This window comes from Crinia signifera, chromosome 4 (assembly GCF_055691185.1).
Source record: "Crinia signifera chromosome 4, ASM5569118v1, whole genome shotgun sequence".
Lineage (NCBI taxonomy): Eukaryota > Metazoa > Chordata > Amphibia > Anura > Myobatrachidae > Crinia > Crinia signifera.
This window is the reverse complement of record NC_139220.1, coordinates 293,239,086-293,251,844: the sequence shown is the minus strand read 5'-3', so window position 1 is coordinate 293,251,844 and position 12,759 is coordinate 293,239,086. Positions and strand designations below refer to the sequence as shown.

General features: G+C 38.2%; 22 non-coding genes across 22 annotated transcripts; all 22 read left to right on the top strand.

Annotated features, from left to right (window-relative positions):
* Positions 1 to 36: 36 nt before the first annotated feature.
* TRNAR-ACG (transfer RNA arginine (anticodon ACG)) lies at positions 37 to 109 on the top strand. Its single transcript has one exon. It is a non-coding gene; the product is annotated as a tRNA-Arg (tRNA).
* Positions 110 to 117: 8 nt separating this feature from the next.
* On the top strand, positions 118 to 189 carry TRNAH-GUG (transfer RNA histidin (anticodon GUG)). Its single transcript has one exon. It is a non-coding gene; the product is annotated as a tRNA-His (tRNA).
* Positions 190 to 1,189: 1,000 nt separating this feature from the next.
* TRNAR-ACG (transfer RNA arginine (anticodon ACG)) lies at positions 1,190 to 1,262 on the top strand. Its single transcript has one exon. It is a non-coding gene; the product is annotated as a tRNA-Arg (tRNA).
* A 503-nt stretch (positions 1,263 to 1,765) lies between these two features.
* TRNAR-ACG (transfer RNA arginine (anticodon ACG)) lies at positions 1,766 to 1,838 on the top strand. Its single transcript has one exon. It is a non-coding gene; the product is annotated as a tRNA-Arg (tRNA).
* An 8-nt stretch (positions 1,839 to 1,846) lies between these two features.
* Positions 1,847 to 1,918, top strand: TRNAH-GUG (transfer RNA histidin (anticodon GUG)). Its single transcript has one exon. It is a non-coding gene; the product is annotated as a tRNA-His (tRNA).
* A 429-nt stretch (positions 1,919 to 2,347) lies between these two features.
* On the top strand, positions 2,348 to 2,420 carry TRNAR-ACG (transfer RNA arginine (anticodon ACG)). The gene has a single exon. It is a non-coding gene; the product is annotated as a tRNA-Arg (tRNA).
* Positions 2,421 to 2,923: 503 nt separating this feature from the next.
* Positions 2,924 to 2,996, top strand: TRNAR-ACG (transfer RNA arginine (anticodon ACG)). The gene has a single exon. It is a non-coding gene; the product is annotated as a tRNA-Arg (tRNA).
* Positions 2,997 to 3,004: 8 nt separating this feature from the next.
* On the top strand, positions 3,005 to 3,076 carry TRNAH-GUG (transfer RNA histidin (anticodon GUG)). Its single transcript has one exon. It is a non-coding gene; the product is annotated as a tRNA-His (tRNA).
* A 1,657-nt stretch (positions 3,077 to 4,733) lies between these two features.
* On the top strand, positions 4,734 to 4,805 carry TRNAH-GUG (transfer RNA histidin (anticodon GUG)). Its single transcript has one exon. It is a non-coding gene; the product is annotated as a tRNA-His (tRNA).
* A 1,012-nt stretch (positions 4,806 to 5,817) lies between these two features.
* TRNAR-ACG (transfer RNA arginine (anticodon ACG)) lies at positions 5,818 to 5,890 on the top strand. The gene has a single exon. It is a non-coding gene; the product is annotated as a tRNA-Arg (tRNA).
* Positions 5,891 to 5,898: 8 nt separating this feature from the next.
* TRNAH-GUG (transfer RNA histidin (anticodon GUG)) lies at positions 5,899 to 5,970 on the top strand. The gene has a single exon. It is a non-coding gene; the product is annotated as a tRNA-His (tRNA).
* Positions 5,971 to 7,056: 1,086 nt separating this feature from the next.
* TRNAH-GUG (transfer RNA histidin (anticodon GUG)) lies at positions 7,057 to 7,128 on the top strand. The gene has a single exon. It is a non-coding gene; the product is annotated as a tRNA-His (tRNA).
* Positions 7,129 to 8,140: 1,012 nt separating this feature from the next.
* Positions 8,141 to 8,213, top strand: TRNAR-ACG (transfer RNA arginine (anticodon ACG)). Its single transcript has one exon. It is a non-coding gene; the product is annotated as a tRNA-Arg (tRNA).
* Positions 8,214 to 8,721: 508 nt separating this feature from the next.
* On the top strand, positions 8,722 to 8,794 carry TRNAR-ACG (transfer RNA arginine (anticodon ACG)). The gene has a single exon. It is a non-coding gene; the product is annotated as a tRNA-Arg (tRNA).
* A 509-nt stretch (positions 8,795 to 9,303) lies between these two features.
* Positions 9,304 to 9,376, top strand: TRNAR-ACG (transfer RNA arginine (anticodon ACG)). The gene has a single exon. It is a non-coding gene; the product is annotated as a tRNA-Arg (tRNA).
* An 8-nt stretch (positions 9,377 to 9,384) lies between these two features.
* TRNAH-GUG (transfer RNA histidin (anticodon GUG)) lies at positions 9,385 to 9,456 on the top strand. The gene has a single exon. It is a non-coding gene; the product is annotated as a tRNA-His (tRNA).
* Positions 9,457 to 9,879: 423 nt separating this feature from the next.
* On the top strand, positions 9,880 to 9,952 carry TRNAR-ACG (transfer RNA arginine (anticodon ACG)). Its single transcript has one exon. It is a non-coding gene; the product is annotated as a tRNA-Arg (tRNA).
* Positions 9,953 to 10,461: 509 nt separating this feature from the next.
* Positions 10,462 to 10,534, top strand: TRNAR-ACG (transfer RNA arginine (anticodon ACG)). The gene has a single exon. It is a non-coding gene; the product is annotated as a tRNA-Arg (tRNA).
* Positions 10,535 to 11,033: 499 nt separating this feature from the next.
* Positions 11,034 to 11,106, top strand: TRNAR-ACG (transfer RNA arginine (anticodon ACG)). The gene has a single exon. It is a non-coding gene; the product is annotated as a tRNA-Arg (tRNA).
* Positions 11,107 to 11,114: 8 nt separating this feature from the next.
* Positions 11,115 to 11,186, top strand: TRNAH-GUG (transfer RNA histidin (anticodon GUG)). The gene has a single exon. It is a non-coding gene; the product is annotated as a tRNA-His (tRNA).
* A 429-nt stretch (positions 11,187 to 11,615) lies between these two features.
* On the top strand, positions 11,616 to 11,688 carry TRNAR-ACG (transfer RNA arginine (anticodon ACG)). Its single transcript has one exon. It is a non-coding gene; the product is annotated as a tRNA-Arg (tRNA).
* A 509-nt stretch (positions 11,689 to 12,197) lies between these two features.
* On the top strand, positions 12,198 to 12,270 carry TRNAR-ACG (transfer RNA arginine (anticodon ACG)). The gene has a single exon. It is a non-coding gene; the product is annotated as a tRNA-Arg (tRNA).
* The last annotated feature ends 489 nt before the right edge of the window (positions 12,271 to 12,759 follow it).

The window sequence follows — 12,759 nt, the reverse complement described above, 5'->3', positions numbered from 1 at the left end:
AAACAGATAGAACACTAAACTTACCATATGTCACCTGGGCCAGTGGCGCAACGGATAACGCGTCTGACTACGGATCAGAAGATTGTAGGTTCGATTCCTACCTGGCTCGTCTTCGTTGCCGTGATCGTATAGTGGTTAGTACTCTGCGTTGTGGCCGCAGCAACCCCGGTTCGAATCCGGGTCACGGCATTTAGTGTTTTTTTTCTTGCTCATAAGTCGCTTTCTTACTTAAAGGTTTGGACAATTGTAGAAATTAAGCAGATTCTTTGAATGCCCTTGCACAATTTGTCTTTAATGCTTTTTGTGAAGCTATCTTTACATGCTTTGATTTATTTGTCTCTGAAACATTCTTTTGAAAGAATTCAAATTTGACATCAATTACTGAATTCTGGAAATTAAAATCTTGAGGCTTTGTCTTAGCAAGTTCATCACACACTGAAAAGATGTTTTTGCAGTAATAAGAAAATTGTCTTGCAATGTTAACAGGAAACTAGCCCTGGAGCAAGTGCATAGGTAACTCTTTCAAATTCATTCTGTACAGTATATACTTAAAAGAACTCTAAAATCCAAAACTAGGTTCAAAAACAGATAGGACCCTAAACTTACCGTATGTCACCTGGGCCAGTGGCGCAACGGATAACGCGTCTGACTACGGATCAGAAGATTTTAGGTTTGATTCCTACCTGGCTCGTCTTCGTTGCCGTGATCGTATAGTGGTTAGTACTCTGCATTGTGGCCGCAGCAACCCCGGGTCACGGCATTTAGTGTTTTTTTTCTTGCTCATAAGTCGCTTTCTTACTTAAAGGTTTGGACAATTGTAGAAATTAAGCAGATTCTTTGAATGCCCTTGCACAATTTGTCTTTAATGCTTTTTGTGAAGCAATCTTTACATGCTTTGATTTATTTGTCTGTGAAACATTCTTTTGAAAGAATTCAAATTTGACATCGATTCCTGAATTCTGGAAATTAAAATCTTGAGGCTTTGTCTTAGCAAGTTCATCACACACTGAAAAGATGTTTTTGCAGTAATAAGAAAATTGTCTTGCAATGTTAACAGGAAACTAGCCCTGGAGCAAGTGCATAGGTAACTCTTTCAAATTCATTCTGTACAGTATATACTAAAAAGAACTCTAAAATCCAAAACTAGATTCAAAAACAGATAGGACACTAAACTTACCGTATGTCACCTGGGCCAGTGGCGCAACGGATAACGCGTCTGACTACGGATCAGAAGATTGTAGGTTCGATTCCTACCTGGCTCGTCTTCGTTGCCGTGATCGTATAGTGGTTAGTACTCTGCGTTGTGGCCGCAGCAACCCCGGTTCGAATTCGGGTCACAGCATTTAGTGTTTTTTTTCTTGCTCATAAGTCGCTTTCTTACTTAAAGGTTTGGACAATTGTAGAAATTAAGCAGATTCTTTGAATGCCCTTGCACAATTTGTCTTTAATGCTTTTTGTGAAGCTATCTTTACATGCTTTGATTTATTTGTCTCTGAAACATTCTTTTGAAAGAATTCAAATTTGACATCGATTCCTGAATTCTGGAAATTAAAATCTTGAGGCTTAGCAAGTTCATCACACACTGAAAAGATGTTTTTGCAGTAATAAGAAAATTGTCTTGCAATGTTAACAGGAAACTAGCCCTGGAGCAAGTGCATAGGTAACTCTTTCAAATTCATTCTGTACAGTATATACTAAAAAGAACTCTAAAATCCAAAACTAGATTCAAAAACAGATAGGACACTAAACTTACCATATGTCACCTGGGCCAGTGGCGCAACGGATAACGCGTCTGACTACGGATCAGAAGATTGTAGGTTCGATTCCTACCTGGCTCGTCTTCGTTGCCGTGATCGTATAGTGGTTAGTACTCTGCGTTGTGGCCGCAGCAACCCCGGTTCGAATCCGGGTCACGGCATTTAGTGTTTTTTTTCTTGCTCATAAGTCGCTTTCTTACTTAAAGGTTTGGACAATTGTAGAAATTAAGCAGATTCTTTGAATGCCCTTGCACAATTTGTCTTTAATGCTTTTTGTGAAGCTATCTTTACATGCTTTGATTTATTTGTCTGTGAAACATTCTTTTGAAAGAATTCAAATTTGACATCAATTACTGAATTCTGGAAATTAAAATCTTGAGGCTTTGTCTTAGCAAGTTCATCACACATTGAAAAGATGTTTTTGCAGTAATAAGAAAATTGTCTTGCAATGTTAACAGGAAACTAGCCCTGGAGCAAGTGCATAGGTAACTCTTTCAAATTCATTCTGTACAGTATATACTAAAAAGAACTCTAAAATCCAAAACTAGATTCAAAAACAGATAGGACACTAAACTTACCGTATGTCACCTGGGCCAGTGGCGCAACGGATAACGCGTCTGACTACGGATCAGAAGATTGTAGGTTCGATTCCTACCTGGCTCGTCTTCGTTGCCGTGATCGTATAGTGGTTAGTACTCTGCGTTGTGGCCGCAGCAACCCCGGTTCGAATTCGGGTCACAGCATTTAGTGTTTTTTTTCTTGCTCATAAGTCGCTTTCTTACTTAAAGGTTTGGACAATTGTAGAAATTAAGCAGATTCTTTGAATGCCCTTGCACAATTTGTCTTTAATGCTTTTTGTGAAGCTATCTTTACATGCTTTGATTTATTTGTCTCTGAAACATTCTTTTGAAAGAATTCAAATTTGACATCGATTCCTGAATTCTGGAAATTAAAATCTTGAGGCTTAGCAAGTTCATCACACACTGAAAAGATGTTTTTGCAGTAATAAGAAAATTGTCTTGCAATGTTAACAGGAAACTAGCCCTGGAGCAAGTGCATAGGTAACTCTTTCAAATTCATTCTGTACAGTATATACTAAAAAGAACTCTAAAATCCAAAACTAGATTCAAAAACAGATAGGACACTAAACTTACCATATGTCACCTGGGCCAGTGGCGCAACGGATAACGCGTCTGACTACGGATCAGAAGATTGTAGGTTCGATTCCTACCTGGCTCGTCTTCGTTGCCGTGATCGTATAGTGGTTAGTACTCTGCGTTGTGGCCGCAGCAACCCCGGTTCGAATCCGGGTCACGGCATTTAGTGTTTTTTTTCTTGCTCATAAGTCGCTTTCTTACTTAAAGGTTTGGACAATTGTAGAAATTAAGCAGATTCTTTGAATGCCCTTGCACAATTTGTCTTTAATGCTTTTTGTGAAGCTATCTTTACATGCTTTGATTTATTTGTCTCTGAAACATTCTTTTGAAAGAATTCAAATTTGACATCAATTACTGAATTCTGGAAATTAAAATCTTGAGGCTTTGTCTTAGCAAGTTCATCACACACTGAAAAGATGTTTTTGCAGTAATAAGAAAATTGTCTTGCAATGTTAACAGGAAACTAGCCCTGGAGCAAGTGCATAGGTAACTCTTTCAAATTCATTCTGTACAGTATATACTTAAAAGAACTCTAAAATCCAAAACTAGGTTCAAAAACAGATAGGACCCTAAACTTACCGTATGTCACCTGGGCCAGTGGCGCAACGGATAACGCGTCTGACTACGGATCAGAAGATTTTAGGTTTGATTCCTACCTGGCTCGTCTTCGTTGCCGTGATCGTATAGTGGTTAGTACTCTGCATTGTGGCCGCAGCAACCCCGGGTCACGGCATTTAGTGTTTTTTTTCTTGCTCATAAGTCGCTTTCTTACTTAAAGGTTTGGACAATTGTAGAAATTAAGCAGATTCTTTGAATGCCCTTGCACAATTTGTCTTTAATGCTTTTTGTGAAGCAATCTTTACATGCTTTGATTTATTTGTCTGTGAAACATTCTTTTGAAAGAATTCAAATTTGACATCGATTCCTGAATTCTGGAAATTAAAATCTTGAGGCTTTGTCTTAGCAAGTTCATCACACACTGAAAAGATGTTTTTGCAGTAATAAGAAAATTGTCTTGCAATGTTAACAGGAAACTAGCCCTGGAGCAAGTGCATAGGTAACTCTTTCAAATTCATTCTGTACAGTATATACTTAAAAGAACTCTAAAATCCAAAACTAGGTTCAAAAACAGATAGGACACTAAACTTACTGTATGTCACCTGGGCCAGTGGCGCAACGGATAACGCGTCTGACTACGGATCAGAAGATTGTAGCATCGATTCCTACCTGGCTCGTCTTCGTTGCCGTGATCGTATAGTGGTTAGTACTCTGCGTTGTGGCCACAGCAACCCCGGTTCGAATCCGGGTCACGGCATTTAGTGTTTTTTTTCTTGCTCATAAGTCGCTTTCTTACTTAAAGGTTTGGACAATTGTAGAAATTAAGCAGATTCTTTGAATGCCCTTGCACAATTTGTCTTTAATGCTTTTTGTGAAGCTATCTTTACATGCTTTGATTTATTTGTCTCTGAAACATTCTTTTGAAAGAATTCAAATTTGACATCGATTCCTGAATTCTGGAAATTAAAATCTTGAGGCTTAGCAAGTTCATCACACACTGAAAAGATGTTTTTGCAGCAATAAGAAAATTGTCTTGCAATGTTAACAGGAAACTAGCACTGGAGCAAGTGCATAGGTAACTCTTTCAAATTCATTCTGTACAGTATATACTTAAAAGAACTCAAAAATCCAAAACTAGGTTCAAAAACAGATAGGACACTAAACTTACCGTATGTCACCTGGGGCAGTGGCGCAACGGATAATGCGTCTGACTACGGATCAGAAGATTGTAGGTTCGATTCCTACCTGGCTCGTCTTCGTTGCCGTGATCGTATAGTGGTTAGTACTCTGCGTTGTGGCCGCAGCAACCCCGGTTCGAATCCGGGTCACGGCATTTAGTGTTTTTTTTTCTTGCTCATAAGTCGCTTTCTTACTTAAAGGTTTGGACAATTGTAGAAATTAAGCAGATTCTTTGAATGCCCTTGCACAATTTGTCTTTAATGCTTTTTGTGAAGCTATCTTTACATGCTTTGATTTATTTGTCTGTGAAACATTCTTTTGAAAGAATTCAAATTTGACATCGATTACTGAATTCTGGAAATTAAAATCTTGAGGCTTTGTCTTAGCAAGTTCATCACACACTGAAAAGATGTTTTTGCAGTAATAAGAAAATTGTCTTGCAATGTTAACAGGAAACTAGCCCTGGAGCAAGTGCATAGGTAACTCTTTCAAATTCATTCTGTACAGTATATACTTAAAAGAACTCTAAAATCCAAAACTAGGTTCAAAAACAGATAGGACACTAAACTTACCGTATGTCACCTGGGCCAGTGGCGCAACGGATAACGCGTCTTACTACGGATCAGAAGATTTTAGGTTCGATTCCTACCTGGCTCGTCTTCGTTGCCGTGATCGTATAGTGGTTAGTACTCTGCGTTGTGGCCGCATCAACCCTGGTTCGAATCCGGGTTACGGCATATTGTGTTTTTTTTCCTGCTGAAAGGTCGCTTTCTTACTTCAAGGTTTGGACAATTTTAGAGATTAAGCAGATTCTTTGAATGCACTTGCACAATGTGTCTTTAATGCTTTTTGTGAAGCTATCTTTACATGCTTTGATTTATTTGTCTGTGAAACATTCTTTTGAAAGAATTCAAATTTGACATCAATTACTGAATTCTGGAAATTAAAATCTTGAGGCTTTGTCTTAGCAAGTTCATCACACACTGAAAAGATGTTTTTGCAGTAATAAGAAAATTGTCTTGCAATGTTAACAGGAAACTAGCCCTGGAGCAAGTGCATAGGTAACTCTTTCAAATTCATTCTGTTCAGTATATACTTAAAAGAACTCTAAAATCCAAAACTAGGTTCAAAAACAGATAGGACACTAAACTTAGCGTATTTCACCTGGGCCAGTGGCGCAACGGATAACGCGTCTGACTACGGATCAGAAGATTGTAGGTTCGATTCCTACCTGGCTCGTCTTCGTTGCCGTGATCGTATAGTGGTTAGTACTCTGCGTTGTGGCCGCAGCAACCCCGGTTCGAATCCGGGTCACGGCATTTAGTGTTTTTTTTCTTGCTCATAAGTCGCTTTCTTACTTAAAGGTTTGGACAATTGTAGAAATTAAGCAGATTCTTTGAATGCCCTTGCACAATTTGTCTTTAATGCTTTTTGTGAAGCTATCTTTACATGCTTTGATTTATTTGTCTGTGAAACATTCTTTTGAAAGAATTCAAATTTGACATCGATTCCTGAATTCTGGAAATTAAAATCTTGAGGCTTTGTCTTAGCAAGTTCATCACACACTGAAAAGATGTTTTTGCAGTAATAAGAAAATTGTCTTGCAATGTTAACAGGAAACTAGCCCTGGAGCAAGTGCATAGGTAACTCTTTCAAATTCATTCTGTACAGTATATACTTAAAAGAACTCTAAAATCCAAAACTAGGTTCAAAAACAGATAGGACACAAAACTTACTGTATGTCACCTGGGCCAGTGGCGCAACGGATAACGCGTCTGACTACGGATCAGAAGATTGTAGCATCGATTCCTACCTGGCTCGTCTTCGTTGCCGTGATCGTATAGTGGTTAGTACTCTGCGTTGTGGCCACAGCAACCCCGGTTCGAATCCGGGTCACGGCATTTAGTGTTTTTTTTCTTGCTCATAAGTCGCTTTCTTACTTAAAGGTTTGGACAATTGTAGAAATTAAGCAGATTCTTTGAATGCCCTTGCACAATTTGTCTTTAATGCTTTTTGTGAAGCTATCTTTACATGCTTTGATTTATTTGTCTCTGAAACATTCTTTTGAAAGAATTCAAATTTGACATCGATTCCTGAATTCTGGAAATTAAAATCTTGAGGCTTAGCAAGTTCATCACACACTGAAAAGATGTTTTTGCAGCAATAAGAAAATTGTCTTGCAATGTTAACAGGAAACTAGCACTGGAGCAAGTGCATAGGTAACTCTTTCAAATTCATTCTGTACAGTATATACTTAAAAGAACTCAAAAATCCAAAACTAGGTTCAAAAACAGATAGGACACTAAACTTACCGTATGTCACTTGGGGCAGTGGCGCAACGGATAATGCGTCTGACTACGGATCAGAAGATTGTAGGTTAGATTCCTACCTGGCTCGTCTTCGTTGCCGTGATCGTATAGTGGTTAGTACTCTGCGTTGTGGCCGCAGCAACCCCGGTTCGAATCCGGGTCACGGCATTTAGTGTTTTTTTTTCTTGCTCATAAGTCGCTTTCTTACTTAAAGGTTTGGACAATTGTAGAAATTAAGCAGATTCTTTGAATGCCCTTGCACAATTTGTCTTTAATGCTTTTTGTGAAGCTATCTTTACATGCTTTGATTTATTTGTCTGTGAAACATTCTTTTGAAAGAATTCAAATTTGACATCGATTACTGAATTCTGGAAATTAAAATCTTGAGGCTTTGTCTTAGCAAGTTCATCACACACTGAAAAGATGTTTTTGCAGTAATAAGAAAATTGTCTTGCAATGTTAACAGGAAACTAGCCCTGGAGCAAGTGCATAGGTAACTCTTTCAAATTCATTCTGTACAGTATATACTTAAAAGAACTCTAAAATCCAAAACTAGGTTCAAAAACAGATAGGACACTAAACTTACCATATGTCACCTGGGCCAGTGGCGCAACGGATAACGCGTCTTACTACGGATCAGAAGATTTTAGGTTCGATTCCTACCTGGCTCGTCTTCGTTGCCGTGATCGTATAGTGGTTAGTACTCTGCGTTGTGGCCGCATCAACCCTGGTTCGAATCCGGGTTACGGCATATTGTGTTTTTTTTCCTGCTGAAAGGTCGCTTTCTTACTTCAAGGTTTGGACAATTTTAGAGATTAAGCAGATTCTTTGAATGCACTTGCACAATGTGTCTTTAATGCTTTTTGTGAAGCTATCTTTACATGCTTTGATTTATTTGTCTGTGAAACATTCTTTTGAAAGAATTCAAATTTGACATCAATTACTGAATTCTGGAAATTAAAATCTTGAGGCTTTGTCTTAGCAAGTTCATCACACACTGAAAAGATGTTTTTGCAGTAATAAGAAAATTGTCTTGCAATGTTAACAGGAAACTAGCCCTGGAGCAAGTGCATAGGTAACTCTTTCAAATTCATTCTGTACAGTATATACTTAAAAGAACTCTAAAATCCAAAACTAGGTTCAAAAATAGATAGGACACTAAACTTACCGTATGTCACCTGGGCCAGTGGCGCAACGGATAACGCGTCTGACTACGGATCAGAAGATTGTAGGTTCGATTCCTACCTGGCTCGTCTTCGTTGCCGTGATCGTATAGTGGTTAGTACTCTACGTTGTGGCCGCAGCAACCCCGGTTCGAATCCGGGTCACGGCATTTAGTGTTTTTTTTCTTGCTCATAAGTCGCTTTCTTACTTAAAGGTTTGGACAATTGTAGAAATTAAGCAGATTCTTTGAATGCCCTTGCACAATTTGTCTTTAATGCTTTTTGTGAAGCTATCTTTACATGCTTTGATTTATTTGTCTGTGAAACATTCTTTTGAAAGAATTCAAATTTGACATCGATTCCTGAATTCTGGAAATTAAAATCTTGAGGCTTTGTCTTAGCAAGTTCATCACACACTGAAAAGATGTTTTTGCAGTAATAAGAAAATTGTCTTGCAATGTTAACAGGAAACTAGCCCTGGAGCAAGTGCATAGGTAACTCTTTCAAATTCATTCTGTACAGTATATATTAAAAGAACTCTAAAATCCAAAACTAGATTCAAAAACAGATAGGACACTAAACTTACCCTATGTCACCTGGGCCAGTGGCGCAACGGATAACGCGTCTGACTACGGATCGGAAGATTGTAGGTTCGATTCCTACCTGGCTCGTCTTCGTTGCCGTGATCGTATAGTGGTTAGTACTCTGCGTTGTGTCCGCAGCAACCCCGGTTTGAATCCGGGTCACGGCATTTAGTGTTTTTTTTCCTGCTGAAAGGTCGCTTTCTTACTTCAAGGTTTGGACAATTTTAGAAATTAAGCAGATTCTTTGAATGCACTTGCACAATTTGTCTTTAATGCTTTTTGTGAAGCTATCTTTACATGCTTTGATTTATTTGTCTGTGAAACATTCTTTTGAAAGAATTCAAATTTGACATCAATTACTGAATTCTGGAAATTAAAATCTTGAGGCTTTGTCTTAGCAAGTTCATCACACACTGAAAAGATGTTTTTGCAGTAATAAGAAAATTGTCTTGCAATGTTAACAGGAAACTAGCCCTGGAGCAAGTGCATAGGTAACTCTTTCAAATTCATTCTGTACAGTATATACTTAAAAGAACTCTAAAATCCAAAACTAGGTTCAAAAACAGATAGGACACTAAATTTACCGTATGTCACCTGGGCCAGTGGCGCAACGGATAACGCGTCTGACTACGGATCAGAAGATTGTAGGTTCGATTCCTACCTGGCTCGTCTTCGTTGCCGTGATCGTATAGTGGTTAGTACTCTGCGTTGTGGCCGCAGCAACCCCGGTTCGAATCCGGGTCACGGCATTTAGTGTTTTTTTTCTTGCTCATAAGTCGCTTTCTTACTTAAAGGTTTGGACAATTGTAGAAATTAAGCAGATTCTTTGAATGCCCTTGCACAATTTGTCTTTAATGCTTTTTGTGAAGCTATCTTTACATGCTTTGATTTATTTGTCTCTGAAACATTCTTTTGAAAGAATTCAAATTTGACATCGAGTCCTGAATTCTGGAAATTAAAATCTTGAGGCTTAGCAAGTTCATCACACACTGAAAAGATGTTTTTGCAGTAATAAGAAAATTGTCTTGCAATGTTAACAGGAAACTAGCCCTGGAGCAAGTGCATAGGTAACTCTTTCAAATTCATTCTGTACAGTATATACTAAAAAGAACTCTAAAATCCAAAACTAGATTCAAAAACAGATAGGACACTAAACTTACCGTATGTCACCTGGGCCAGTGGCGCAACGGATAACGCGTCTGACTACGGATCAGAAGATTGTAGGTTCGATTCCTACCTGGCTCGTCTTCGTTGCCGTGATCGTATAGTGGTTAGTACTCTGCGTTGTGGCCGCAGCAACCCCGGTTCGAATCCGGATAACGGCATTTAGTGTTTTTTTTCTTGCTCATAAGTCGCTTTCTTACTTAAAGGTTTGGACAATTGTAGAAATTAAGCAGATTCTTTGAATGCCCTTGCACAATTTGTCTTTAATGCTTTTTGTGAAGCTATCTTTACATGCTTTGATTTATTTGTCTTTAAAACATTCTTTTGAAAGATTTCAAATTTGACATCAATTACTGAATTCTGGAAATTAAAATCTTGAGGCTTTGTCTTAGCAAGTTCATCACACACTGAAAAGATGTTTTTGCTGTAATAAGAAAATTGTCTTGCAATGTTAACAGGAAACTAGCCCTGGAGCAAGTGCATAGGTAACTCTTTCAAATTCATTCTGTACAGTATATACTTAAAAGAACTCTAAAATCCAAAACTAGGTTCAAAAACAGATAGGACCCTAAACTTACCGTATGTCACCTGGGCCAGTGGCGCAACGGATAACGCGTCTGACTACGGATCAGAAGATTTTAGGTTCGATTCCTACCTGGCTCGTCTTCGTTGCCGTGATCGTATAGTGGTTAGTACTCTGCATTGTGGCCGCAGCAACCCCGGGTCACGGCATTTAGTGATTTTTTTCTTGCTCATAAGTCGCTTTCTTACTTAAAGGTTTGGACATATGTAGAAATTAAGCAGATTCTTTGAATGCCCTTGCACAATTTGTCTTTAATGCTTTTTGTGAAGCAATCTTTACATGCTTTGATTTATTTGTCTGTGAAACATTCTTTTGAAAGAATTCAAATTTGACATCGATTCCTGAATTCTGGAAATTAAAATCTTGAGGCTTTGTCTTAGCAAGTTCATCACACACTGAAAAAATGTTTTTGCAGTAAAAAGGAAAATTGTCTTGCAATGTTAACAGGAAACTAGCCCTGGAGCAAGTGCATAGGTAACTCTTTCAAATTCATTCTGTACAGTATATACTTAAAAGAACTCTAAAATCCAAAACTAGGTTCAAAAACAGATAGGACACTAAACTTACCGTATGTCACCTGGGCCAGTGGCGCAACGGATAACGCGTCTGACTACGGATCAGAAGATTGTAGGTTCGATTCCTACCTGGCTCGTCTTCGTTGCCGTGATCGTATAGTGGTTAGTACTCTGCGTTGTGGCCGCAGCAACCCCGGTTCGAATCCGGGTCACGGCATTTAGTGTTTTTTTTCTTGCTCATAAGTCGCTTTCTTACTTAAAGGTTTGGACAATTTTAGAAATTAAGCAGATTCTTTGAATGCACTTGCACAATTTGTCTTTAATGCTTTTTGTGAAGCTATCTTTACATGCTTTGATTTATTTGTCTTTAAAACATTCTTTTGAAAGAATTCAAATTTGACATCGATTCCTGAATTCTGGAAATTAAAATCTTGAGGCTTTGTCTTAGCAAGTTCATCACACACTGAAAAGATGTTTTTGCAGTAATAAGAAAATTGTCTTGCAATGTTAACAGGAAACTAGCCCTGGAGCAAGTGCATAGGTAACTCTTTCAAATTCATTCTGTACAGTATATACTAAAAAGAACTCTAAAATCCAAAACTAGATTCAAAAACAGATAGGACACTAAACTTACCGTATGTCACCTGGGCCAGTGGCGCAACGGATAACGCGTCTGACTACGGATCAGAAGATTGTAGGTTCGATTCCTACCTGGCTCGTCTTCGTTGCCGTGATCGTATAGTGGTTAGTACTCTGCGTTGTGGCCGCAGCAACCCCGGTTCGAATCCGGATAACGGCATTTAGTGTTTTTTTTCTTGCTCATAAGTCGCTTTCTTACTTAAAGGTTTGGACAATTGTAGAAATTAAGCAGATTCTTTGAATGCCCTTGCACAATTTGTCTTTAATGCTTTTTGTGAAGCTATCTTTACATGCTTTGATTTATTTGTCTTTAAAACATTCTTTTGAAAGAATTCAAATTTGACATCAATTACTGAATTCTGGAAATTAAAATCGTGAGGCTTTGTCTTAGCAAGTTCATCACACACTGAAAAGATGTTTTTGCAGTAATAAGAAAATTGTCTTGCAATGTTAACAGGAAACTAGCCCTGGAGCAAGTGCATAGGTAACTCTTTCAAATTCATTCTGTACAGTATATACTTAAAAGAACTCTAAAATCCAAAACTAGGTTCAAAAACAGATAGGACCCTAAACTTACCGTATGTCACCTGGGCCAGTGGCGCAACGGATAACGCGTCTGACTACGGATCAGAAGATTTTAGGTTCGATTCCTACCTGGCTCGTCTTCGTTGCCGTGATCGTATAGTGGTTAGTACTCTCCATTGTGGCCGCAGCAACCCCGGGTCACGGCATTTAGTGATTTTTTTCTTGCTCATAAGTCGCTTTCTTACTTAAAGGTTTGGACAATTGTAGAAATTAAGCAGATTCTTTGAATGCCCTTGCACAATTTGTCTTTAATGCTTTTTGTGAAGCAATCTTTACATGCTTTGATTTATTTGTCTGTGAAACATTCTTTTGAAAGAATTCAAATTTGACATCGATTCCTGAATTCTGGAAATTAAAATCTTGAGGCTTTGTCTTAGCAAGTTCATCACACACTGAAAAGATGTTTTTGCAGTAAAAAGGAAAATTGTCTTGCAATGTTAACAGGAAACTAGCCCTGGAGCAAGTGCATAGGTAACTCTTTCAAATTCATTCTGTACAGTATATACTTAAAAGAACTCTAAAATCCAAAACTAGGTTCAAAAACAGATAGGACACTAAACTTACTG